The sequence below is a fragment of the Podarcis gaigeae genome, assembly GCF_964106915.1.
Source record: "Podarcis gaigeae genome assembly, chromosome: Z".
NCBI classification, from domain to species: domain Eukaryota; kingdom Metazoa; phylum Chordata; class Lepidosauria; order Squamata; family Lacertidae; genus Podarcis; species Podarcis gaigeae.
In genome coordinates, this window is record NC_139691.1 from 21001843 (window position 1) to 21025021 (window position 23179).

Genomic DNA, 23179 nt, shown 5'->3' on the forward strand with positions numbered 1-23179 from the left:
GTGTCCCGTGAAACTGTACTGCTGTTTAGCTTGCAGTGGGCCTTTCTCTCCTCGTCTGCCTGGCAGGAAGGAGCAGCTCTTCAGCCAAAATTGTGTGTGCACTTCCAAGTGCTCTGTCAGTTGCTTTGGACATCAAGGTTTTTCTTCTCCTTTATTCTTTATTTTTTTGAACCCAACCCATTTGTGGCCTAAGCATCCCTTCTCCATGCTGCAAATACATGGGCAGCTAGGAGACTCCCTCTGGCCAGTCTCCAGAACTCAGAGGAAACTGGTGACTAAATGCTTCCTCTGAATGACGTCGTCTCCTGGACCTTTCCCTGACTTTGTGCAAAAAAGGCCTTATTTGGCTGATTTGCTCTTTGCACAAGCCCTCCCTGCATATGCACAATAAAGTTCCTGTTATCGGGCATTGAATCATCACCCTTAAGGTCAGGGCACCAAGGGCTGCTTAGGAGAAGAAACTCTTTGAGATTCTCAAGACTTTGCTGCCCACTGCCAAGAACAGCAGGACTTCTAAATGCATAAAAGAGCCCTGCTGTATCAGACTGAAGGCCCATCTATCTGAGCATCCTGCTTCAATCAGTGGTTAGCCAGGTATATGCAGAAAAGCAGAGAGTCCCCCATAGTATCCTTACAGAGAAGCTGGTGTTAATGTGGGCTGGATGAAAGGTAACTGTTAGGTGGATTTGTATCTGGTTGACTGACCGAACCCAAAGGATGCTCACTAATGGTTCCTCATTATACTGGAAAAAAAGGACAAGTGGAATGCTGCAGCGTTATGTCTTGGGCCCGTTGTTCAATGTCTTTATAAATGACTTGGAATAAGAAATTGAGGGGATGCCCATCCAATTTGCAGGCGACACCAAACCAGGAGGGGTATCTGCAGAAGACAGAATCACGATTCAATATGACCTCGACAGATTTGAGAATTGGGCCCAAACTAACAAAATTAATTTCAATAGGGACAAATGTAAAGTTCTGCACTTAGGTTGGAAGAACCAGCAGCACAAATATAAGATGGGGGACACATGGCTTGCCAGCAGCACATGTGAAAAGCATCTAGGGGTCTTAGTAGCTCATAGGCCAATGCGAGTCAGCCATGTGATGCAGCAGCAAAAAAGGCTAATGCTGTTCTAGACTGCATCAACACAAGTCTAGTGTCCTGATCAAAGAAAGTCGTAGTTCTGCTGTATTCTGCCTTGTTCAGACCACACCTGGAGTCTTGTGCCCAGTTCTGAGCACTTCAATTTAAGAAGGATATTGACAAGCTGGAACATGTGTAGAGGAGAGTGACCAAGATGATCAAGGGTCTGGAAACCAAGCCTTATAAAGAATGGTTGAGGCAGTTGGGTATGTTTAACCTGCAAAAGAGGAAACAGAGAGGAAAGGTTCCTGTATTGCAGTGGAATTGGCTGGATGACCCTTAGGGTCTCTTTCAACTCCACAATTCTATGAGTCTGTGGTTTTATACTATTCTGAGCCATTATTGTCCTTGGAGAGGACATGTCTTAGATGAGTCATTTATCATTATACCTATAAATTCTACTGTTCTTTTCTTTCTGTCCTGTTAAGGTATTGTCTGTTAAATTATTCTGTTTACCTTACATAATTGGTAGTTGAAAGAATATAATCATAGTGAGAAATGACTAATCTGGGTATCTTTGCTTGTTTCCTGAGCTTGGCAGAATCTTTTGTGTGTATGAAACCCCTTCTTTTTACAGGAGATGTAAATTAAATTTTGCCAGTGGCCAGATTACTTGTGCTGATCTTTGCATAAGGTATTAACATTGGGAAGCCTTCCAAGGGCACTGGAAATAAGGACATGTACCAGGGTCAAAAAAAGTTATCAGTGGGGAATCTCAAATTATGCCAACTTTTACTCGTGCCATAATCTATAGAAATAAACCATGTGTAGAGTTCACATTGGCACACACACCTTTGCAGTTAGATCAGGAAGGCATGCTTTCTTAATTTGAGTTTCAAGCAAAATGTTCTAACCTGTAATCTAAACTCTCTTAAGATAGCAGTATTTCTGTTTTCATGAAGCAAAAGATTTTGAAAATAACCCTCCTGCAGATAACAGATGCATAATGTCAGGGAGCTAACAAGTTCTCTGACCTGTGAACTGCTTTTAGTTTCCCCAAGGCTGCAGTCTGTCCTGTTATTTCCCCAATAAAGAGCCAGGCATTACAGCAAAGGTGGAAAAACTTGCTTTAGTCAGGTGGTAGAAGACCTCTTCTGTAAATATAATGTACCAGTCTCTGCAAATGGTTTAATATAGGCCTAGGACTTGCCAATCAGAAGGCTGGTGGTTCGAATCCCTGCCACGGGGTGAGCTCCCTTTGTTCGGTCCCTCCTCCTCCCAACCTAGCAGTTCGAAAGCACGTCAAAGTGCAAGTAGATAAATAGGTACCACTCCGGCGGGAAGATAAACAGTGTTTCCGTGCAGTGCTCTGGTTTGCCAGTAGCGGCTTAATCATGCTGGCCACATGACCTGGAAGCTGTACGCCAGCTCCCTTGGCCAGTAAAGCGAGATGAGCACCGCAACCCCAGAGTCAGTCATGACTGGACCTAATGGTCAGGGGGCCCTTTACCTTTATCTGACTTTACAAGTCTTTACAAAACTTTACAAGCATCCCTGATGACTGCAGTCTCTGTATTGAATGAGGTTTAGCATTGCTGCTATCCTTTACAGGACCTGTAGCTCCGTGTGTGTGTGTGTGTGTGTGTGTGTGTGTGTGTGTGTGTTTCAAATTCCACAAACTGCCTTATTGTGCAATAGATGCAGGTACTTAAAACCCTGTGGAAAAGCCTTCGCTGTTGGAGCACCCAGATCCATAATTCTCCCAGACTGGCCAGTGGCTCTCCAGGATTTCGGGCAGGCACCTCTCCCTGCTGTACCTGGAGATGCCATTGGGGATTGAACCTGGGACTTTCTGCATGCAAGGCAGGTGATCTACCAATGAGCCACAGCCTTTCTGCAATACCATGGCTCCATGGGAAGCTGAAATGGAAGCACAGCATAGAAGAGGTGTTTTCTAGCATGAGGGGTTGGCTGGCTGTAGTCTTATGTGCTGATGCTCTGTGCCAGCTGCTGCTTGCCACAATCTAAATGTGACTTGCAAGTGTACCATGTTCAGCATCAATCACTTGGGCAAATCATTGCAAAGGAAACCACTGCAGTTCTTACTGGAGGAAAGAGTGGAGATTGATGTGTCCACGTGGTAGTTGCAGTAGCAGGTACTGCAAACTCTCTTTTAATGGTGGGTGGGAATTGTAGTTTATGTGAAGACTCCAGTCTTCTTAGGTGGAAAGCCAGAGCGACGTGACTCAGAAGACAGACTTCTCTTCTGGAGGTACTGTACCCTGAACTTGTTGGGCAGTTAACTGCAACTGCTGTGGATTTTCTATTCTCTGCCTCCAAGGAATGCTAATTCCCCCTGCGTTACATAGGAAGGTATACAGACTCCTTTGGAGAAGCCTGTCCTCTACTGTAGTTATACTCTCTCTGAGGAGCACCATATAAACTTCCAGAGTTCCCTAGAGCATTGTTCAGAGAGACAGACAGACTACTGAACTCTTTAACATATGAGCTAGAGGAATAGAACACTTGTTGGGCAGACACACTCTCACTCAAGGCATTTGTCACAACCCATAGTCTGAAAGTGGGTACAGTATCATCAGATGTAGCGAAATGCATATAACAATGTAAGCAAAAACACCACAAATGTAACACTGGCAACATCCAAGCAGGGAAATGCCACTCCCCAAAAGTTGGGTTGAATAAATTAATGGCGAGACAAATTCCTGGAGGCGAGGGCTATTGAGGTCTGCTAGCCAGGCTGGCTATGCTCTGCCTCCATAGTCAGAGGCAGCAATGCTTCTGAATACCAGTTGCAGGGGATCACAGGAGGGGAGAGGGTTTTTGTGCCCAGGTCCTACTTTGCAGGTTTCCCACTGTGGCCTCTGATTCGTCACTGTGAGCAAGAAAATGCCGGACTAGATGGGGTATTGGCTTGATCCAGCAAGGCTCTTCTTACTTTCTTACAAATAAACCAGTGGTTAAGATACTGCAGGAGATGGCTGAAATACGAGGGGCTGACATGAAAACTGTCTGTAGCACTTGGGAACCACCTGGGGATGGTACAGGAAGGCCTGTGCTGCTGTTTTCTCCCGTGCTCCATAGACCAGGGGCAGAAGCAGCAACCTTCCCTCCTCCCACCAGTGCTTTGGATTACAAGCATTCCTGACCTTTGCTCACACTCGCTTGGGTGCCAGGGATTCTTTAGCTGTGATCCCTGCATTGCAGGGGGTTGGACTAGATGACCCTTGGGGGGGTTCCAACTCTACAATTCTATGATAGGAGCTGGGGACAAATACACATCTGGAGGGCAGCACACTGGCTACTCCCAGAGTGAAGCAACACATCATCAAAATGAGGTATTTTCCAATGGTGCTGTAGATCTTTTGTGTCTATCCTTTGGTTTCTGGCTCCCATTCAGCTCCCATTCAGCAGTTGACCCAGTTCTAATACTGACTATAATTACCCTTGGGGATGCTCTCCATGAAGGGAAAAGTCGCTGAGCCTCATGCACAAGTTAACGCAGAATGCTGATGGTCAGATAAAATAATGTGTGCATGGGAGCAGCGTCTGGTGCATGGTACTTAATGCTCCCCACCCCCCAAACCAACTCCTTAAGTGGTGTGCTGCAGGTACTTCCCCAACCCGGTGCCCTCCAGGCATTTCTTTATTTTGACTACAATTCCCATCAGCCTCGTTGGGCTGGACTGGGAGGAGTTTCTCAGTTGGGGAGGAGCAAAGTACCCATAATCAACATCTGAACCATAGTTTTGTTTAACTATGGTTTAAAGTTATGTGCAAACCTTAAAAGTTCCTATCATTTTAGTGGGAGAGTGAACTGTGTGCTTTCCTCAGTGAGAAACTCTGCCTTAAAAGTGCTTTCACTTAACTCTATAGCTTGCTCATTTTGTATACAGTCTAGATATGCTGCAGAGATGCATCACCATCCAGTCTCAGCTCCACTTACTCAAACTGCAGCCCATTTACCTTTCTTGGTGTAACAGTGGGGCATGAAGACTCAGCTGCTCCCTACCTGCATCTTTCCTCTATCTACCCTGGGATTCCAGTTCTTGCTGCAGAGAACCCCTGGGAGCTGACTATTATACCCAACGAGGATACAGAATCAATAGGCACTTGAGCCTCTGCTCCAGGTATGTCTCCAGCCCAGCAAGCTTATTTCAGTGCAGGCCAAGAAACATCATGGCAAGGGATTGGACTAGATGGCCCTTGGGGTGTGCCTTCTAATTCTACGATCCTATGATTCTGTGATCAGGCTTTCTGCTGCTATTCTTTTCTCACACAGAAGCAGCACCACTTCTGCTTCCGCTTCGTCTGGCCTTGCCGTTCACTCCTTCCCTCTCTTTCTGCTGTTTGCAGAGAGGATGCCATCTGCTGGCAGCTAACTTTTATGGGCAGGTGGATCGGATGAAAGAGAATCTGGGGCCACCCATTGCCCACAGGGAAGGGGGAGTGGAGTTGCTTGGCAAGTGGACCTATTGAACCCCAAAGCTGGCCCTGTTTCAACACAGAATAAAAAAAAAGAAGCACAGAGAAGGTACAACTCTCAGACATTTATGGTGTAGGGGGCAGGGCTGTGAAGGTGTTAATATTATTTATTAATTAATTAAAATGGACATACCATTTGATTGTGTAAAGAAAAGAAAACCCCCCACAATAATCTCAGAATGGTTTACTGAAAGAATAAAACAATGCAATTATCAGTAAAAGCAGTTAAAAACAACAGTATAAAACAGAAAACAACAACAACTAAAACCCCTAAGATCAACGATAAGCTAGAAGCCAGATGTCAACATTCTGTATATTTTGACTGGCGTGCCTAAACATAAATAATTTTAGTAGGTATTGAAAAGAGTACAGTGAAGGCACTTGTCTGCTATCAATAGGCAGGGAGTTCCGAAGTTTGGGTGCTGCCACACTGAAAGATCTATTTCATAAGAAGGTGAAAGATCAGGCATGAAACTTCAGGAGTTTCTGCTTGCAAGGTAGCAGAGAACTGCAGAGACCCAGCAAAAAAGATGAATCCAGATGTTCTCTTAATAAAATAAAAACACACCATTGGAGGCTGCAGAACAGATTTAAGAGCCAGATTAAGTGGGTGACATCCAGCATAAGCCTTGCAAGTGCTCATGAAAACTGGTGTGCGACACCCTCTGCATTATTTTTTTTACCAAGTGCGTGTGTGGTCTCAGTGGAAGTGGTTTCTAACAAAGCTGAACTTTGCTGGAAATCTAAACAGTAATCTGCCCCTTCAAGCAGTCCTGATCTCTACAGCTTCTGTTGGTGCAAGTGACATTCTCTCCCTCCTCTTGTGAGCACTTAGAAAACCAGGTTTAAGTTTCCTAGTCTTCCTTTTCACCTGTGACCAGATGACGGGATGAAGCAGAGCCCTGTAAATCATGTGTAAGCTTTTGTTTGCTGTGGACTTTACAAAAATACTGAGCTAATAAATCTCTCAAAGCCTCTGCTCTGCAGGATTAAGTTTCTAGAATTGGGTAAGGCTGCAACTGTACAGTTATGTGACTTTTTGTTTCTGTAAATGCAGCTGAGAGGGGAAAGTGCCTCTCCTCCAAACTTCCTATTTCTAAAAAGAACACTGAATAATATTATCCATTTCAGGTTGATGAATTAATCCAACCCCAACCCCCTTACCCTGCACCTGATGGAAATATTTATTTGCACTTTCCCCTGCAATCCAGTTTGGTGTCTTCATGTGGCTGCTTTTCTGGATCCATACCATGGGTGATCAGAAACAGCTCGGGCTTTGCTGCTCAGTCCACAGGAACTGGGTGGTGTTTTTTAACACTTGTTTATTTCACAAAATGTGATACACTACTTGATTGTAAAAAAACAACAACAACAACCACACCTCAAAGCAGTTTACAAAAAAGATAAAACAATAATATTATCAAAAAGCAGAATCAGAAATAATAATTTAAGGCTTCCAAAAAGTTAAGGTAGTAATAAACGAAAAACAGACTAAAACTTTCATCAGCTTTCTAAATGTCTGGGTAAGGTAAAGGCAAAGGGACCCCTGACCGTTAGGTCCAGTCACAGACGACTCTTGGGTTGCGGTGCTTGTATCACTTTACTGGCCAAGGGAGCCGGCATACAGCTTCCGCGTCATGTGGCAAGCATGACTAAGCTGCTTCTGGTGACCCAGAGCAGTGCATGGAAACGCCGTTTACTTTCCCGCCGGAGCGGTACCTATTTATCTACTTGCACTTTGACGTGCTTTCGAACTGCTAGGTTGGCAGGAACAGGGACTGAGCAATGGGAGCTCACCTCGTTGCGGGGATTTGAACTGCCAACCTTCTGATCAGCAAGCCCTAGGCTCTGTGGTTTAATCCACAGCGCCACCTGCATCCCTAAATATTTGGGTAGACTTGTCTAAACAAAAATGTTTTTAGCAGGTGCCGAAAAGTGTGCAGTGAATGTGCCCGCCCATCTTCAATAGGCAGGGAGTTCCCAAGTGTAGTTGCTGTCTTTTGTTGTGAAACAGTAAATTGCCGCTTGACTCAAGTCTGTTAGGGTTTGGGGTTTTTGTTGTTGTTGTTGTTGAAAGCACTTTTAAACATTCTTCAGCTGAAACAAGGCTGTCAGAACAGTTCAAAAGTAACTTAGAAAGCATAGCAATCTGTGCCCTCCTCAGGCTTTCAGTCTAAAAGATAGGATGCAAAAGGGAAATGGGATTGGTGGTGAGAAGGGGAAAAAAGCAAACAGGCACCAGTTCTTTGACCACCACGTTTTGTACTTCTTTTGGAGGTGGGACACATAGATCTACTGGTGCCCAATTTTCATCATCACTTTCTGATGAAGTGAACATGCGTGAGGGCCAACCAAAGTTGTTGAGCTCTTTTTAGGATTTGACCCCAATAAATAAACTGCCACAGGGGCTGGATTAGGCCCCCAAAGTGGACTTTGGACATGCCTGCCTTAGTAGGACCAATCAATATGTCACAAAATAGTGAGCCACCTTCTGAGTCCCCAGAAGACTTTGTGAGATTGACTCTTAAGCAAATCAGAAAGGGGGTAAAATCACAGGGAGATCATTGGCTTGATCTTCAAGATTAAGATCAGCATTTGGACTTGCCCTGAAAATGGAGATTTTTATTGGATTTGCCTCTGCTAGGTGCTGCAAGCCCAATGATTCTTGGGGAGCAGTTGGCCCTCATACTGGAAAGAAAGACCAGCAGTTACCCAGAGACAGATATACAGTGGTACCTCGGGTTACAGACGCTTCAGGTTACAGACACTTCAGGTTACAGACTCTGCTAACCCAGAAATACTACCTTAGGTTAAGAACTTTGCTTCAGGATGAGAACAGAAATCGCTCAGCAGCGGCAGCGAGAGGCCCCATTAGCTAAAGTGGTGCTTCAGGTAAGAACAGTTTCAGGGTAAGAATGGACCTCGAGAACGAATTAAGTTCTTTTTTTAAAAAAAAGATTTTTATTAAAGTTTCAAAAATTATATAACAACAAAACAAAACAATAATACAAACAGACAAAATAAAAACAGGTATAATTTCAATCCCTTATTTTCTTTTAACTTACTTCCCCGATTTCCTCATACCTCTCCTTTCTGTATTCCAATTTCTAATTTATTAATTCAGCAAATCCTTTCGAGAACGAATTAAGTTCTTAACCTGAGGTACCACTGTATCCATCTTGTGTGCATGGGGGGGCATGGAGCCAAAATCTACAGTCTCCCAAAACATTTGCTTTTTAAGTTCCTCCATTGGCCACCCACCTAGGTTGGTAGAAAACAAATCCATTTGACACAACCACCATATTATACCACATTCTCCCTCCCACCAGCTGAATCCCTTCCAGGCTAGTGTTGATACCATATTTGTATGGAAATGCTCAAATAGCAAGCAGGCAACAGAGCTGACTTTGACTTGATAAGCACTTGACTTTATTTTTAACTTTCCCTTTTTGGTCAGACTTCTGTGATGCAAGTCTGGAAAACAGGCATGTAGAATTTGGCACAAGGACCCCTTTTTTAAAGGAACCTTTGGCCACTGCCAGGAGGAGAACAGCCCACTCTTCCAGCTTCCAGCTGGATTCATTGTCTTTTTGTTTTCATAGTGATTACTTAGGCAGCCTGCTTAGTATTTGGCTGGAGTTTTCCAACATATAACGTGGCTCTAGTCTTCCTCAAGAAAGCTCTGCAATTGGGCCTAGAACACTAGGTCGATAGAGTGGAACGGACTCTCTCAGAAGGTGAAGGACTCTTTTTTGCTGGAGGTTTTTAAGCAAATGTTGGATGACCATCTGTCAGGGATTATTTAGCTGTGATTCCTACATTCCTGGGGGGTGGCTTAGATGACCCTCTGGTGACCCTTCCAACTCTACATTTCTATGATTCTACGATATGTTTCACTTTGTCTTTATGTCTCTACACTCAATATGTTGAGGGAGAAATCTACTCTTCTCTCAGATATGAACTGCACCATTTATAATTTCTCCTCACTCGTGTTAGAAATGGCATCAGAGTTGGGGTTTGTTTGGGGGGGGTAATCACTCTTTTGCTTAATTTTTATCCTGTCCTCAAGAAGGCCTTCTGGTGGGCACCAGTTTAAGAATAACACAAATAAAGCAAGATCCAGTTGCATCACCTGAAGGTTCTGGCAGTCAGTAAGGGCAACCCTTCATAGTTGGCTTTCATAGAATCCTGAAATGGTAGAGTTGCAAGGTACCCCAGAATAATCTAGTCCAGCCCCCTGTAATGCAGGAATCAAAACTTTGGTTGTGCAAAGTTGCTTTGCACTAGGGTGTACAGGCTAAAAGTCGGATATGCAAAACACACCTGAGCTGTGGAATTCTCAACAACACAGTGGCATTGGTTGTGTGGTTAAGTAGACCTCAAAAAGTACTGGCCAAATTCTCCTGCTAGGTATTAACCAAGAGCGGCTCAGCAAAACCTTTTGTAGTCAGGGGCAGCATATATCTTAAGTGCCAGATGTAAGGCTAAATGAAAGGGTTATGGTCTTAATTCATGGACTTAAGTTTTCAAGCGCATCCAGCTTTATGTTGCTAGGAATTATCTGATCCAGAAAGCTGATGTTTAACAGTTATTGTATAACATATAGCTGGTCTTGTTCAGAGAAAAAGCAACATAGGTGTGTCTTTTAACACTTAAGCATTTTAAAGTAGTTCTTGGCCCTCCGCCTGAGGCTTTCAAATAGCTTTCTGTGACCTGAAACCCTCAGACTTCTGAGAATCTCTGAACTGTGAATGTGTGGAGCTTTGCTGTCAGCTCAGTTTCCTCTCTTTGCTCTGAAATTGGATTCACAGCAGGTACACCACTAGGTGATTTGCACATGAAGGGTGTGAACTGACATGAGGCCAATCTTTTTTCTCATGGTGTTACCATCACTTGATTGTTGCACATGTGAACCTGGACTACAGTAGCTTGCAACATAACCTCATTGGTTCGGGGGGGGGGGGATGCATATGGTGGCGGATCAACTTATGAGAGCCAGTGGTTTTAGAGTGTCAGACTGTGACTTGGGAGACCAGGGTTCATATCCCCACATGGCCATGATGAAGGTTACTGGGAGACCTTGGGCCAAAACTACCTCACACTTATCTTGGGCTGCCAGCCTAAACTACCTCACAGGGTTGTTATGAGGATTACAGGAGGAAGGGGGGAACCATGTATTCCGCTTTGAGCTCCTTGGAGAAGAAGGTAGGATATACAAATAATATTTATATATTTATATAAGGTTGCATACGGTGGTTTGAGTGTCAGGATTAGGACTTGGGAGATCAGGGTTCAAATTCCCATCTGGCCATAAAGCTAACTGGGTGCCCTTGGCCCAATCACTGCCTCTCAGACTATCCTACCTCACTGGGAAGTTGTGGGGAGTAAATGAGGAGGGGGAAGAGAACTGTGCAAGCCAACTTGAGCTCCTTGGAGGAAAACATGGGATATTAATGCCAAAGGGGGGGGGGGGAGAGAGAGAGAGAGAGAGAGAGAGAGAGAGAGAGAGAGAGAGAGAACCACAGCTTGAAATCCTGCTTTGAGTGGGGTTAAAATGAAGAAGTAATAAGCATGTCTTGCTCTGAAATTGGCCCCACCCCTAAACTTGCCTTTTATTTTTCCAAGTCAGAGTAACATAGCTTACTCTGTCCCTTTTCCAGCGTTGCGCATAGGAAACATTTAGGGCGTGTTCAGTAATGGAAGTGGAATCGCAGCAGGCAAAAGATGACTTCACTAAACTCCTGAAAGGCTAGATTTCTTAGACATCCAGAATAGGCTGATTTGCGGACATCTGCATGAGACCATTATAGGACAGGAAGGCTGTATTATAAAACCAACTGTACACTCAGCAGAGAGTTCTGCTTCTCTTGAATGCTCCAAGGAGCTGTGAGCCACAGGTTTGCACACGGCAATCACCTCTGACTGCCTCTGCATGGCTACTGCAAGAAGTGCTGGGTGGTGCATGTCTGAAGTAGCCAAGGCTGTGGGTGCAGTTAATTCCAGCGCAGGATTGAACCCTGTGCCGCAGCATACCACTCTTTTCCAGGATGTACTTCCCATGCATTAACTGTCCCAAAATACAACATGGGGAATGTAGGAAGTACAGTGGTACCTCAGGTTCCATACGTTTCAAGTTACAGACGCTTCAGGTTACTGACTCCGCTAACCCAGAAATATTACCTCAGGTTAAGAACTTTGCTTCAGGATGAGAACAGAAATCGTGCTCCAGTGTTGCAGCAGCAGTGGGAGGCCCCACTAGCTAAAGTGGTGCTTCAGGTTAAGAACAGTTTCAGGTTAAGAACGGACCTCCGGAATGAATTAAGTTCTTAACCTGAAACAAAGTTCTTAACCTGAGGTACTATTTCTGGGTTAGCAGAAGCATCTATAACCCGAGGTACCACTGTATGTGATTTCAGGAGTAGTGGGGCAGAGCACTTTCTCTTTTCAGAAAACACAGCATCCCTCCCAGAGGAAAAGGGCAGCAGTTCCTTGTCTGCAGAGCTGTGGAGCTATGCGCTCGCACACGAGTCCCTCTTGCTGCTTTTAAAAAAAATTTTAAACATGAGGATTTGGAGTTTAAACATTAGAATGCTCTTGGAAACAGATTTGCCTGATCTAACCATTTCTGGCTAAAGATATATTTGGAATAGATAGACCTCATAGTCTGGGCAGGCCTAGTGAGTAACGGTTCGTTGTTTCCGAGCAGTTTGCCTGCTGGGCAGTTACTCAACAAGAAGCAATGAGCAAGTCCAAGTTTTTGGCATGCCCCACCCAGGTCTCTGCCTTAAAAAAAATATGTGGTATTTTAAGCCTTACCCTATGAGCGATTTCACGACTGCATCTGCCCATCTAAAAACCCTTCTGTTAGGACAGATGACTTAAAGTCAGCTTCTTTTTTTATTTCCAGTTCATTTGCTCATTACATTTATATTCCACCTTTCTTCAAGGAACTCAAGGCGGTGTACATAGTTCTCCCTCCTCCCTGCATTTTATCTATGCACCAACCCTGTAAGGTAAGCCTTCAGGCAGTGACTGGTGCAAGCTCACCCAGCAAGCTTTATGGCTGATTGGGGATTTGAACCCTGGTCTGTCAGGTCCCAGTCCAACATTTTAACCACAACACTACAGTGAAAGTGACCTGTTTGGTTGTTTATTTATTTTTCAAAAAAGAAAACTACAGTTACATGCTTCAACCTTCATCCCAGGGCAGTTTGGGAACATAAGCACATAGGAAGGTCCCTTAAAGTGAATCAGACCCCACTGGTCCAGCTACCTCAGCATTGTCCAGCAGTGGCTGTCTGCAGTTTCGGACAAGGTCGCTCTCCCAGCCCAATCTGTTGGGAATTGAACCTGGGACATTCTCCATGCAAGGCAGATGCTCTACCTCTGAGATATGGTCCTTCCTTTATGGCAAAGTTCAGTTCCCTGTAAGATAGGGACTTAACAGTTCTGTAGATTACTTGTAGTAGCTTTTCCCAACCAGGTGTTCTTGAACTACAGTTACAGCTGTGTGCTGTTATATTATGTTGGAAGTCACAATCAAACACAACACAGTGGTACCTTGGGTTGGAAGTCACAATCAAACACAACACAGTGGTACCTTGGGTTACAAATGCTTCAGGTTGCAGATGCTTCAGGTTACAGACTCCACTAACCCAGAAATAGTACCTCAGGTTAAGAACTTTGCTTCAGGATGAGAACAAAAATCGTGCAGTGGCAGCACGGCAGCAGCAGCGGGAGGCCCCATTAGCTAAAGTGGTACCTCAGGTTAAGAACAGTTTCAGGTTAAGAATGGACCTCCAGAACGAATTAAGTTCTTAACCCGAGGTACCACTGTACAATTAAAACATGCCCTTTGTTTTGCTTTCAGTCTTTTAATGACCACCTCTTCTTCAGCCAGAAGTTAGCTCACACTCCAGATGTAAATTTTAACCGGCAGACATATAACCCCATCAGTTGTTATTTTTAGCAATCTTGAAGGTAATTGGAGAAAGGGAAGCTCTGCCGACCTTTGCCCTAAGGGCTAGCCTAGATGGCTGTTATGTGGTTTGAGGGCAAGATGAAAATTCCTTCTCTCCAAGTCACTCACCCCTGTCACCACAAAACCTCTTGTCTCCCAGCATGAAAAACAGCTTGTTCAGAGCAACAGAGGTTAATTCCTTGTTCACTCTATTTATCAAGAGTGAATTCAATAACCCAAGATTTACTGCTTGGCTATCATTAATCCTCACGTAATTATCTCGGTCAATGAGCTGTTGACAGAAGATGTTCAGTCCATCTTCTCCCCCAGAAGTCCCTCAAGCGGCCTCCACCAATTGGACACCTTCCAGATTGATTGTACTACAATCAGCTCCAACCAGTATGGTTTCCCAGAGTGGCTGGGGCAACCCAGCCAGGTGGGCAGCATATATGTAATAAAATCACTATTATTATTATTATTTGGATGGTGGGAAAGAGTGTTGCTCATGTGCTCAGGTCCTGCTTGCTCATTTCGCACAGGCATCTGGTTGGCCACTGTGATACTGTGAACTGGTTGGCCACTGTGAACAGGATGATGAACTACATGGGCCATTGGCCTGGTCCTGTAGGCTCATGTTATGTTCTTATGTTCAACCATTTCTGTTTATTCTTGCACTTTATTTAAAACAAAAACAATGGGACAGTGAAAGCTTCTCTTTTATACAAAGGCAAAGAGTAGTAATTCTAAAAATTTGTAAGACTTGTGCTGGTGGCCGAGAAAATGGAGATGATACTGGTTGTATTGAGTTCCTTACTATTGCATCTTCTATAGATACCATTTTCACAGTTCGGATTTAGCTGTGCTAGGGAACCACACATATAAACTGAATGTAGTGGAGGCAGTTTGCAACCAAGACCAGCCATGCCCTGTCTTTACTCTTTAAATTCGGAATTTGTGCTAGTTCGGGGCCAAGAACAGAGTATCCCAAGGGGGAGTTGCTTGTCAATCTAAACTGCTATTTTGTTTTGTTTTTCTCTGAGCTAACCAAAATGTCACCATGACCAAATTGGCTTTTTGCAAACCATTCTTCTAAATGCCTGCCTTAAAAAAAATTAAATAAATAAATCCAAGCCCAAAGCATCTGTTATCTCTTGAAACAGCGACAGGAAAGCGAGGGGAGGGTGCTTGAAGATTCTATTTGCGAGAAAGGAAATGGCAAAAATAGAGGAATTGAATCCTTGCACAAGTTCATGAATAAGTGTTTCAAAAAGCAGTGCCATAAATATATGAACTTGAGTGTCACAAGAGCACGCCCTTCGCTGGAACAGCTTTGCTGTGACTTCCTAGCCCTCATCACCAGAGCCTGCTTCCTAACACAAAGCAAAAACAATTATGATGGATGTTTCCATGATCCACACAAGTAAACTTGACCCCGGTACTCAAATGTGCATCTTGAGATGCTTAGTGAACCTGGCTTGAGGTTTTCGCAAGGCGTGCGCATGTGTGCGTGTGTAAAGAGAGTATTTAGCTTTGGCTGGTGGGGGCCAATCTTACTTTGCAAGAGGGCCACTATGGGGCATCTTCCTGTACACATGGTTGTCTCTTGTGAGTCACAGAGAATAATAGCCTTCCAGCCGACTGAATCAGGAAACAGAGGAAACACAGCATAGGCAACAAGTCAGGCCTGCACCACAGGAGGGAGACCCTCTTCTGTTGCTTCATATTGCTTGCTCATATCAAGCGTTACTTGGGAAGCTTCTAGCCACAGTAGAAGCAGAGGACTGTGGGATGCTAAATTCTGGTGCCAGGTGCAAATCTAATACCTGTGTGGTACCAGTGGTGGAGTTGTCTGAGGTTACAAGAGGGCAAAGAACAATTAACTATTTCTGCATCTGGGTCCCCTGTCTCCAGTGTCCTAGAGCCACCCAATCAGCAGGGATGGAGAGCTTTTTAGCCACTCAGAAGCCTTCTCACGCTTTGTGCTGACCAGAGCCAATCAATGGGAAAGGAGGTGAGTCAAACACAGAGGATGGGCTTCTAGGATACCTCTGGAGAAGGTGTGTGGAAGGACACAGAGGAGGGGATGTTCTGTATGTTCCAAAGCTAAGCACTGAGGAACACTGAAAATGCAAGGCACTTCCATTTCAAGAGAATGGTGTGTGTTCTGTTGCATACAGTGGAACTTCAAGAAAAACACAGCCCTGAAAGAAGGAACTGGAGAACTCTGACAAATCATTTTCCATGTACATGTGCAGAAAAGAGTAGACCTAGCTGAAAAGCTACACGTGGATATCTGCAATGAGCATTGCAGTGCATCCCAAATTATTATCAATATCTAATCATAAGATCTCCAGTAGTTTTTGGACTACAATTCCTATCATCCCTGACTACTGGTCCTGCTAGCTAGGAATAAAGGGAGTTGTAGTCCAAAAATAGCTGGAGACCCAAGTTTAGGAAGAGGAAGGTTTTCAGTTGGTTCCAGAAAATGGACAATGTTGGAAAGCCACACAGAAAGGGTGCTTTGTCTCTGTTAGTGGATCAGACAACCAAGAGAGTTTTCAAGGAGCTCTTTACAGCTTCTAAGGAAAAGTCTGAAAGCATCTCTGGCATGAACACCCTTGAAAGCTCTCTACATCCTGAAGTGGCCTCTTATGTCCTTACCCTTGCATGTTCTATTCTACTGTAAAATCCTATTGCAATATTGGAATTATTTCCTTTTTTCAGGGCAAAGAGTCAGTTCTGTGGAGGAATTCTGGGACCGCCAAATAGAGTGGTCAGCTTCCGTACTTTAGAATAATGGAACCATAGATTTGGAAGAGGCCAAAGAGGGTCTTCTAGTCCAACTCTCTTATTCCAAAGCTGCCTTATTCAGAGTCTTAATTGAAAGTCCAGACACTTTGCTTGTGGAGCATTTAAAATACGCTCATAAGTTCAGTCTTACACATGTCTACTTGGAAGTAAAACCCTACTTGGTTCAGTAGGATTCACTGCCAGGTAAATGGTTAAGCTTGTTCTCTTCTGGTTGCAACAGGGTTCTGCTCCGAAGCTTGGGAGCACCTTCTAGCTGGTGTTCTGTTTCCTGATTAGCTTAGGGATCTGAAAAGCCCCCCTTTACAGGAGGTTTGATTTAATTAAACTGTAATCCCTTCAGCAATTGCAAGCACTTTCATATGACCCAGGGTGCCCCCGCCCCCTCTGTTGGCGCATAAAATACGAAAGGAGAGTTGCGGAGAAGGGCTGGCGATTGGAAAAGTGGGCAAATGCCTGTAAGTATTCCTGGAGCTCCCATTCTGGATGGGGAGGGCATACCTCTCCTGATCCTTGGAAGCCTCTGGGAGATCAGGCTGAAAGGTCTTGGAGAGCTGGGGGTGAAATCATGTTGTTGTTGTTGCATATATCAGAAGGTGTGCAAGAAAATAATCCTGAGGCTGCCCCAGGTCACTGAGGGACTCTCTAAGTTCTGCTGGCTTGATGGATAAATGAGACTTTTTCCCATGGAGGGGAGGCTCCTACCTAGCTGAATTTTGGTGTCCCTATAGATTGTTCTCTATAGCAGGTGATCACACACTCTTGTAGTTATTTGAAATTTCTCTCTGGGTGTTGGATGTTAAGTTTTCCTATAGTAGATAGCACTACTTTACATATATACATGCATGCATGTATACATACATACATAGTGGGTATACCCATACAACGGCCTGAATCAGTGGTGGGGTAGTGTTGATACAACCATTGGGCCTAGTTTTTTGTTTTAGTGAAAGCAAGTTAAAAGTTCTCTTCTGAGAAGCCAGTGAGCAAAGCAACAGCAAAGACTCCTTCTCCCAGGTATCTACAGCTACAAGCATACTTTCTCTGAGGTCCTATCATGGCTAAATAGTTATTTGCAGACTGAGGAGTCATCCAGAATTCCTTTTGTACTGGTGGCTTCCCAGGCATAGGTACATGATTTAAAGTGTCAGAGTGGGGTTTTTTTTTGTCCTGGTGCTTTCCTTGAGAAAACCAGTGTTTTACCACTGAAGTGGAGCAACAACAATCCATGGAAAATACAGTTGCCATTTACTCTCATTAAGCGGTAAAATGTGGGGGGTTTTCCCAGAGAAAGTGCTGGGACCAAAAAAGAAAAAAGAAAAAGCACACTCTGGAATGGAGGTTTTTAAAGCTTGGACCTGTGCCTAGAAATGTGGCACAAAAGGAAGTTTGGATGACCCCTCAGTCTTTGTTGCTTGAAGCCCCAGGAGGGAAGAGGGCTCTTGTGCTCAAATCTTGTTTGCTGGCTTCCTACAGGCATTTGTTTGGCCCCTGTGAGAAGAGAAGGTTAGAGTCATGGACCCTTGGCCTGATCCAGCAGGGCTTTTCTTACATTCACATGGTTATTTATTAATCTAAGCCAGAGACCATAACCAGCTTGTGTGGCAGAAAACTCCACAAGCTGCATGCTGCATTGAGCTCCTTGGAGGAAAAGGTGGGACATAAATGCAATAAACGAAGACCCAGTTTTCACCATGGTGTTGCCCTTGGCCATACACAGATCTGAACATTGCAGATGTTCATTGCAGAAGCATTTCTAGAACTATACCTCTCACCCTCTCCCACCCCCACCGTGCCCCACAGGAGGCATAAATGGTGGGGCAGCTGCTCACCAGTGGGCAACAAGAAGAATCTGGACTCCTTGCTCTTTTTTGTAACTGATGTCATAAGCCAGCTAGACAGTGTTCTTTGTTCCCACTCCTCAGGGTGTGTGTTCTTAGTTGTTTTGGCAGGCAAATAGTTGTTTGTTCCTCTCCCTGCCTCCAGAGTTGACAGCACTTTGAAAGAGGGATCGTTCCCCCCACCCCCCCGCCCACTTCTGGTCAACAGATTTCTACACACTTTGCATTGTTAGAAAAACCTGCTGGCTCCAACAACAGTAGGGCCAACGAGGTGCTGTTTACACCATGAGAGCAAAGAAATGCCTCTTGAAAATATTTTGTCACCAACCTTGGAGAACCAGTGTCGCTACCTTCCAATTTTCATTGCTGGAACATCTTAAAACATATACTCAATCCTCTGCAGAATGACTCTGCACAGCAGTTTCAGTGCTTAGCTGTGCATTGTTGGTGTAGTGGTTAGAATGTCAGAATAGGGCCTGGGAGAGACCAGGGTTCAAATCCCAATTTGGTCATGAAGCTCATTGGGTGACTTGGGGCCAGTCACTCTTGGCCTAACCTACTTCACAGGGTTGCTGTGGGGATTAAATGAGGATGGGGAGAACCATTTATGCCACCTTGAGTTCTTTGGAGAAAACGGGTGGGATGAAAATAAATGGCACAAGTAACAATACGCCTCCATAGCCATCTTTCTGTGTTGAAGGAAACTACAAAAGTGTTAAAACTACCAAAATGAAATGCCTGTTCCTTCCCTGTGAATATCTGTTAGTTCAGGCTCTTTTAGGCTTCCTTGTAAATTTTTATTTTATTTTTTAAAGTTGCTTCTATTTTGAGGATATTTCAGAAAATGGGAGACAAATGTTTGCCTTTAAAAATTCAAATGTTAAAACCTCTAGCCAGAGGCTTCATTTCCTATGCGAGACCATATGAAATACTGTAGTGAATGAACAATCAAACACTTATACCAGGGGTGCCCACATTTGATGAAGTGAACATGCATGAGGGCCAACCAAAGTTGTTGGGTTTTTTTTTTTAGGATTTTACCTCAAAGCTATTGAGCTCTTTTGCTGTTCCCCAGGACATGCCACAACGGACTTTGGACATGCCTGACATACTGTGGGTATCTATGCAGAAATCTCTGGCTTTCCAGTTTATGAAGCCTTGACTGAATGTCATGGTCAATTGTGATGCTTCTTGCCTGCACTGTGGATGGCCCAGCTGAACTCCTTAAACGGGGGGGGGGGGGATTCTGGAGAGGTAGCACAGATGTTTGTGGGCGGTTTGACAGTCCCACTCATTTGCAATCTCTAAACCGGGTGTGGCTAAGATGTGCCCCCCATCCAGTGTCGGCCACTAGCTCCCATCAGTCCCAGCCAACATAGCCAGTGGTCAGGGATGATGGCACGGGGAGTTGTGGTCCAGCAACAACTGGAAGGCCAAAGGTTACTATCCCTGCACTAAAATTATTGTTTGCGTTTGATGGGGCTTGTTGTTTTCAAAGTGTGTTCTGGAATTTGCAGCAGGCATTAAAATACTTTGAAGGCTGTCTTGATAACTTGCTAAGGTAGGTCCATATTGTGAAGGTCTAGATTGCTCAAAGCAACTTGATGAATTTCTAGAAAAGTCTGTGATGCTCCTTAAGAGATGTTGCAAATTCCTGAGGCAGGCTTGCAAAGTAACCTATGCCAAAACAGTTGTGTCTTGCAATACTTTGAGCTGATTCTTAAATACTCTAAACCCCGGAATGCTTCTGCAGTGACACTGTTTTTTTATCTTAATATCTGCAAGCTCACATCAAGTATAAGCACATGAAACAATGGTTTGTTTTAACCATGTTTTGTTCAGTAACCATGAGCCACCTAGCAGATGAGCATACAATCGATGTCTTGTTTCTTAAAAGCTTACCTGTTTTATCTCTTTTCAGTCTCCTCTTTTCCAGGCTAAACATACCAGATCTACATGTCCATGTAATCACTGGCAAATAGGCTCCTACCTAATTCAGAAAGGAAGCATCTCCAATTCAGTTTTTTTGGCACATCTCCTAACTTTTGCTATGTAGTGATTGATCGCTGGCATAGCAGCCCATGACTGCTCCATCATTAATCTAACAAGATTCTTGCTGCTTCTGGTGGGGCTATAAGGTCTCTTTTACTGCCAAAGTCTTGCAATGAGTGGAGAGTGAGCTCAACTGCAGAGGGACAACTGCTTGTTTCTGCAAAGATGGTGGTGTGTCAAAGGCACCCAGGTAGTAAAGGAGTCTGGCTTTTGTTAAAAGTGCATGGATGTCTGTGCAGAGGAGCCTGGGCAGGTGCCAAAGGCAGCTGAAGCTCCTTTTCTCAGGCTATGTCGAGACTCAGCCAAGAACTGAATGCCAACACAATCTTTTGTGTTGCTTGCCAGTGTGGGTGAAGAGTGGATAACCAATCAATCTCCTTCTGCTGAAAGCTCTTTGCTTCAACTCCTTCCAAGTATGTTGTGAGCTCATGTAACAGAGTTTGCTCAACTTGAATGACACAGGGCACTCTGCAAACAGAGTTCTCTCGGTGTTGATCTAAGGGAGGCATTTATATATTTCATGTGTTACTGTGGGTGTCCCAAAAGACTCAGTGTTGAGAACCTCTTGGCTTTGACATTCTCATGGGTTCTTCAAGTAGCCTAGTTTAAGACAGTGTTGCAGGAAGGATAACACTGACCTTGCCAGTTGGTCGATAAAAATGATAAAAACAAAAAATCTATCAGTAAGAGCTGGTTTGCAGAGAACCTCAGGTTTGAAAGCCCTGTCTAAGTTATATAGTTTATAGAAGACTTCTAAAAATGAGTGGGCATGTCTCCTGTCAAACTTGTATTGGCAAGGCGTCTCACAGGGTGAGAACTGTCTATGTTAATGTAGTCCACTGGTCTACAATTGGTGGGTTGGGACCCTCTAGTGGGTCATGGCCTGGTCCAAGATGGGTCACAACAGGAGAACTACCACCATGCACCTCTATGGGAGAAGCTTAAGAAAAGGGCCTCCACATGCATGTTTGGTGTAAAAGTGCACCCTGATTCTGAAAAGGTTAGGGACTGCTGGTGTTAGTGTACACTAGATCACTGAAAAACAACTTTGATTTCATTCCCTTTAGAAAAAATAACGTTTCTGTCTTTGGGCACAAAGCACATTGTGCGTGGAGGCTCCACAAATGTAGGTTGCAAATAGTATTAACTTTGGTGTAGCCCTCTGTATTAATGTAACACTCCTACTGCTGACCTCTTTACAAATCCAACCATAGCTGCCAAGCCAACTTATTAATTGAGTGCCAGTGAAGAAACTGGCTAGTATAAAACTAACTTGCATGGGCAGGTGAAACTGAAAAGTCATTCCAGTATCTCACTGGACAGTAAGGTAAAAGGTAAAAAAACCAAAAACAACCCTGGACGGTTAAAGGTGACTATGGGGTGCAGCACTCATCTCGCTTTCAGGCCGAGGGAGCTGGTGTTTGTCCACAGACAGCTTTCCTGGTCATGTGGCCAGCATGACTAAACCACTTCTGGCAAAATGGGACGCTGTGAAGAGTGCCAGAGCACATGGAGACAGTTTACCTTCCCACCAGAGTTGTACTTATTTATCTACATGCACTGGTATGCTTTTCAACTGCTAGGTTGGCAGAAACTAGGACAGACCAACGGGAGCTCACCCCGTCACATGGATTCGAACTGCTGACCTTCTGATCAGCAAGCCCAAGAGGCTCAGTGGTTTAGACCACAGCACCACCTGCGTCCCTCTTTATCTCCCCCTGCAAGAACATCCTGTAGAGAAGAATGCTCCCAGAGGGGGTATTTGAAGGGAAATGGGTATGGCCACCCTGGAACTTTAGAAAGCCACCTTCTAGTTTCATCTCTGCCTCTTTGTTCCAGAATGAAAGGCCAGTTGCGCCTCCTTTGGCAGCTGCTTAGGGTGACCCACTTTGCAAGAGCCACAAGCCCATGCCACCTGGATCCCCTGGATCCACCAATGGCTTTACAGAATCTTGCTTGATTGCATATTATTGAGCTTGGAAAGAGATTTCAATACATTCTTAATATTTGATAGAAATGTATTGCTTTTCATAGCACAAAACTGCTTCTTACTCTGATATGCAGGTTTGCTTTCTCATTCTCCAAAGTGTGTCCATTTAATTCCCTCCAACCTCTTTGTCCTCCTGCTGTTTTGGATTGCAGTTCACCTCAGCCATTGTTCAGGGTGGCTGGAGCTGATGACAGTTGTCCAAAACATCTGGAGGGCAACAGGTTGGGGAAAGCTGATCTAGTACATTTTTGAGATAACGGTGATGGGTTTCAGTCATTCAATAAAGGCTGTTTCAACTTTTAAACTGCTTCTGAAAACATTTCTTTTCTGCCAAGGCCTATGCAGGTAATTGAGACTACATCTTTTCACAATGGTTAATCAATGTCTGCTTTTAATCCTTTTTTTTACTGTATGGCTTCAGTGTTAGAAACTGAGATATGAAAGCTAGGAGCTAAATGGCACCTTAATCCTAGGTTATGAGCGTAACAACAGAATGTCTAGGCACGCTTTTTTAAAATAACAAGAATACAAAGCTGAAAATGAATGAACTGCAGCTAAAATAATATGTTCATTTTTCACATGATCTAGTCCTTCCCCTGCCCCCCCCAATATTCTTAAGAGGGTCTCTTTCCAGTCTTCAGAGAGTAGCTGGAAGTGGGGAAGCAGAAAAGATCCTTATTTCCTTCCACTCTGCAGTTTTAATCTGAAATCTTAGGCGTAGCACTGTGCCCTGAGCTCAGAAACGGCATGCGCTGATGAAATTCCCTGTCGCAAAATGCGCCTAGAACAATAGGCGTTTCGAACATGTACTTTCATTGTAAGCCACTTTGATATGTTTTATGAAACAGCAGCATATAAATATTTTATAGTAACAAAGAAATTTTGGCTCATGCTGCTGGGTGAACGGATTTTCATGAGGCACCTGGATTCTAATTCTACCC

General features: G+C 44.2%; 1 protein-coding gene across 1 annotated transcript in view; it reads left to right on the forward strand.

Annotated features, from left to right (window-relative positions):
- The window catches only part of MSN (moesin), a 77782-nt gene that overhangs the window by 17028 nt on the left and 37575 nt on the right, over positions 1–23179 (forward strand). The window lies entirely within an intron of this gene.